At 43.3% G+C, this 4,935-nt stretch overlaps 1 long non-coding RNA gene across 1 annotated transcript; it reads left to right on the forward strand.

The window, feature by feature from the left end:
• Positions 1-2,057: 2,057 nt before the first annotated feature.
• LOC132874660 (uncharacterized) lies at positions 2,058-4,048 on the forward strand. Its single transcript, XR_009651691.1, has 5 exons — positions 2,058-2,888; positions 3,026-3,087; positions 3,183-3,280; positions 3,420-3,538; positions 3,652-4,048. It is a non-coding gene; the product is annotated as an uncharacterized LOC132874660 (long non-coding RNA).
• Positions 4,049-4,935: the final 887 nt, after the last annotated feature.

The following is a 4,935-nucleotide window of genomic DNA, read 5'->3' on the forward strand; positions in this document are numbered from 1 at the left end:
GCACAGCTAATGTAGCCATTGCAAGGCTAATGCCCCGATTTTAAAACATGGCAAAATGACTTAACAGTTATACACTTACTTGTTCGGTGTTTGTGGCTAATGCGGCAGGGATGCTTGGTACGGACCCAGGCTTCAGTGACATTTGATGTGCAAAGCCTGCCCTGTACTGTCCCAAGTTGTGGAAATATTCATCAGGAAAATGCTTCCGACAAACATACACCGTCATAGGTAGACTCGACGGCGTATTATTGGAGTAAATAAAATTAAGCCACTGCGTCTTCAGGGGCTCTCCCGTCGGCAGTAAAAACAGACTCCTTTCTGTGTTGTCACATCCATGTACAGCGCAACTTCCATGTTTGGTGGCAACTTTTGAGCTGGGCGGGCAATCCATACAGTGGGTGGGAATCCAGAGGGGGGGCGTGGGGATCATCTCCCTTGCTGACGTAGGCAAGGGAAGAGTTTATCAACACGCCGTTTTGACTCGCCATTCTCAAATGTTGGGCATAGTTTGGTTTACACATTATGAAATTTCTAGCCACTGGGGTGACTTAAGAAGGTCAGAGGAACTCATTTTAACGTTAAAAAAACCTCATAAAGTGAAAATTTCATGCCATGGGACCTTTAAGGACCGCACTGAATTGCTTTCCACATCCATCTCACCTCAGAAACTGAGCGGATCGAACGCAACTTTGCCGCGCTTCGCAGTGACGTAAGCACGTTAGGGCAAGTCCCCCCGGAACCCATAGAGATTGCATTGAAGTGTCAGTCAGGAGGAAAAAAAATATATTAACATGGGAATCTATCAGTGAACTCTTGGGCGATTTTCAGCATGACTGAAATTACCCCAAAAGGGGCGGTACTCTAGAAGCAAGACCACCCTGATTGGACAATGATACCCAGAGACAGATTAAAACGGCCTCGAGCAGCGCTGGTGAAAGTTTGTTTTAAAAAAAGAAAAAAACCTTTTTTTTTTTTCGTTTTGGCAGTGCGTCGCCCAATCGCCCTTATGCACCAGCCGCCCTTGACCTGGACACTGATTTTTGGTGAACAGCCTCCTCTAGGCAGAGTCTCATTTGTCCCATATTTGATCCAGTTTTAAAAGAATGGATTTAATTGTGCTCTGTGGTATATTCAAACTTTGGGAAATGTTTTTACCAAAGCAAACTGAGACTGATACTTTTTCAGTGAGACCATGGAGATCTTTAATTGCAATGATGTGCTATTTGGTGTAGATTCATGTCATTTAATCACACTACTTACTCTTTCCACACTTGCACACATTTATGGATGGACACAATGTCACTTTGATCAGCTACATCCACAGTAAGTTCAGGAAGATGGAGCACAATACACAGATTACCCATCCAGTTCAATCTTTTTATATTTATCCCTGAAATTTAATTTGCTCATTTATTGCTTTTATCCAAAGAGATATAAATTAAAATGCTTAAAGCCTATATTGTGTTCTAGGAGGTTTGTATGAACAGGACCTTTAGAATAGGAGCCTGATCTTACTGTGTGTGTGTGTGTGTGTGTGTGTGTGTGTGTGTGTGTGTGTGTGAACGATAAGACAAGATTTTAGATCTTGAATATGTCTCTATTACTGCCTTGATATATGATTCTCTCTCTCTTTCTCTTGATCTGTCTCCAGTTTTTGTGTTTATCACTGTCTTTTGACTCCTGTTGTGGTTTATACAAATATTAGAGAGATTTCTTTTAAAAAGGAAATCATATTTTTTATATTTTCTCTGATATCAGTTTATTCTTTAGTGTATTTTTATGGTATGTCTTAGATTTTATAATGATTTGATGCACATTCTAACCAGTCAGAGAAATAAGCAGTAACAGTTCATTTGCATGAACAGCTCTGAGTCCCAGAATAGATCAACACTTTCAGCAGATGTTCATGGTTCTTCAGTCGAACTCACTCAAGCACAACACACAGCACTGCACTCGACCTGCTGTTAAAGGTGCTGATCCAAATCACTGTCAAAGACACTTCACGATTGAAAAAGGAGACATGATTTCCACATTTAAGCTTTATTTAGCAACCCCACTGACACCACCTCAGTCTGCTAAGTGTGTTTTAAAGTGTACACTTCTATTCTAGTGGACTTTACAGCGGCTCTTTCAGAACGAGGCGATCTGAGTGGTGTCATGGTGGGAGACGGTACAGCCAAACACCTCAGACTCTTCTCAGCGTTCTTTGCAGAGGGTCAGAGAGGTGCAGAGTTCTTCTGTGCTGGTCAGAACCCCCTCATTCACCTCGGCACCATCCATGGTGCAGCTCAGCAGCGCCCCCTGTGGAGAATAGGCTGAGAGGAGGCAGAGCAGCGAAGCCGATCCCTCAGAGAGCTGCAGAGAGGAGGGAGGGAGCAGAGACACGGAGGAGTTCACCACTGGACCAGCTGGAGAACGAACACACACACACACACACACACAGTAATCTTGGTTATATTTACAGAACACAACTTTCTGAGTAAATATTTCTTCATTGGTTATGTAGCAGGTGGAATTGCATTCTATTTCATAATCCCCCTGGGATTTGCCTGGATTGGAGGAACAGGTTCACTTAAATTATGGGACGGGCTTTTATTTGGTTATAATTAGACTGGATTGAGGCCTTGGTAGCCCTGTTGTTTCCTTCTGCATCACTTCCGACAGTCTGGGGGTTGAGTTGGTGACGTGGGGTACGCACTAGCTGGTGCTCCTCGCTACAAATGAGTGTTTGTCCTCACATTGTTTTTCCTGCCATGATTGCTCGTAGTCTAGCTGGTTGCTGTAGTATTCAAGTTATTGCGGACTGAAGCATTTGCGAGGAGGGACGTAACTTTGGGGAAAACGCAAACTCCAGGAAGAAAAGACAGATGCAGAGTCCCATGATTGCGGTAAGAATTTGTCCGGTGTCTGCTAGCTAAGCTAAATAGCCTAAAAATAAGCATAGCAGCTAGCTCAAGCTAAAAGTAGCCAGTAGCTAGCTATGAGGGACAAGTGACTTAAAAACATTGTTTTGTTCTTTTCACAGGAAACAGTACGCCGTCTTCACAACTCGGAGACAAACACTAGGCGATACGAGCCGGCACAAGGGTAAGATTTAAAGAATATGCTTTCATTCTGTATGAGATACGTTAATAGATGCAGATCCTAGCCTGATCCTAACTGTAGCCATCTTGTTTTCACAGACTAACTTCGCCTCATAACGAAGCCGTGACAAGCTATTTAGTGCGGGCTTTGTCGACAAATCCAAATCTTCATGATGCTGACAAAGACAACATTGTGTGTAAGTAACAACTATTTCACTAAATATTATGGTAGCCTATACTGTCCTTTCTCTGCTGTCTACACTTCCCTTCTTCCTTTCCCTTATTAAGCTTAGCCTACTGCTACGTTGTTAATCATACTCTCATTTGTTTTTCTAGCTGCCTGCAAGACGTATTACAAAACCTTACGCAGGAGCTACAGGTACCAGCAGCCTGATCTTTCATTGCAGGCAGAAGCAATGAAGTAGCCGGCTCACAGTCGCTCCAGAAGAAAGAGGGTAAGATTTTTCAGTTTTGGTCAATGTGACTTTTTTTTCAGTGTTTTTCATGTGTTGTGTCCATACGCGGTGCATTGCTCAGTACTTATTCTCTTTATCGATCGTTTTTACAGCTGTTTGACGTGAGACGAGGTGTCCTTGCTATGGACAAGATGGATGTATGGCAGTGTGCTACCGTAGACCTGATGTCGGATGAGGAAAATGGGGTGGTGGATGGGGTGTCTGGGTGGATCGTTAAGCCTCCGCCGTCCCGTAACCCGGAGCTCAGTGAACTCTGTGCTACGCTGCAATCAAGGCTTGAGGCAGATCCAACGTACAGGGCAACCCACCACAGATGACTGCACGTCGGTCCGATGCCGCCTGCTCCCCACAGCTCAGAGACCGCAAGCATGCATTTCATGGAGCTGTAGGACTAAAATACGGTGCTTATTTGCTTTTGTTTAGTTTTGTATCCTGCACATCTCTCTTGCACTAGAGAATGTATAGGCAACTACTGTTTGTCTTTGACTGAATGCTGCCATTTTATTTATTTTTTAACGTCTTGTACTTACTCTGATTTTGAAAATAAAGCTCTTGTTTGATACAACGTTCCTTGCAAATTTTCCTTCCTCAATAAATGTGTGTCATTGATAGGATAACAATGACATGAATATACAGCATCATAGCTAATCATAACCACAACAGATATATATATACCGTATGTATATATATATATATATATATATATATATATATATATATATATATATATATATATATATACACTGGCGCCAACTGCAGGGGGCGCGGACCATTTTGACCCCCCAAAGATAAAGTTGGGGGGGGCAAAAACCCCCCAATATTGAAACGTGAAAAGTAGTAACAGTAGGGCCTACAGATTAGGCTAATTCATGTTAACTGGCGATTGAAACCGACTCAAATAATTTTTAACTCTTTTCGCGACAATAAGAGCCGCGATGGCAATGAGTAGGCCTAAAACTGACACCATCTCCGCATCCATGTCAGAAGTCTATGGCAACAATGAAACCGTTGCAGGCTGTTGAAGCGGTGTGAATGTGCAGCTTTTAGAACGCCGAGTTGCAAAGAGTTGCCAGTTTTCAGAACGTTGAACTGGCCTTAAAATGGTTCATTGCGTAGCAACCAGGCAGCGCGAGCATACTGTAGGCTGAGGCAAAAAGTTCTGCGTGTGGCAGAAACATAGAAACAAAATGGACAAGTGGGTTATCCGAAACAATATGCCATCAGTCAGCAGTGAAAGCGAGCATGTTTTGAGGACTGTGGACACTGAAGTCGATGCCACTGAAGTTGAAGCCGAAGATCCCCCTCAGGTACCGGTACGTTACAAGGAAAGGGCACAGCGACGGTTCCGAGACGAATGGCTGACGACTTACAGTTGG

This window comes from Neoarius graeffei, chromosome 2 (assembly GCF_027579695.1).
Source record: "Neoarius graeffei isolate fNeoGra1 chromosome 2, fNeoGra1.pri, whole genome shotgun sequence".
NCBI lineage: Eukaryota > Metazoa > Chordata > Actinopteri > Siluriformes > Ariidae > Neoarius > Neoarius graeffei.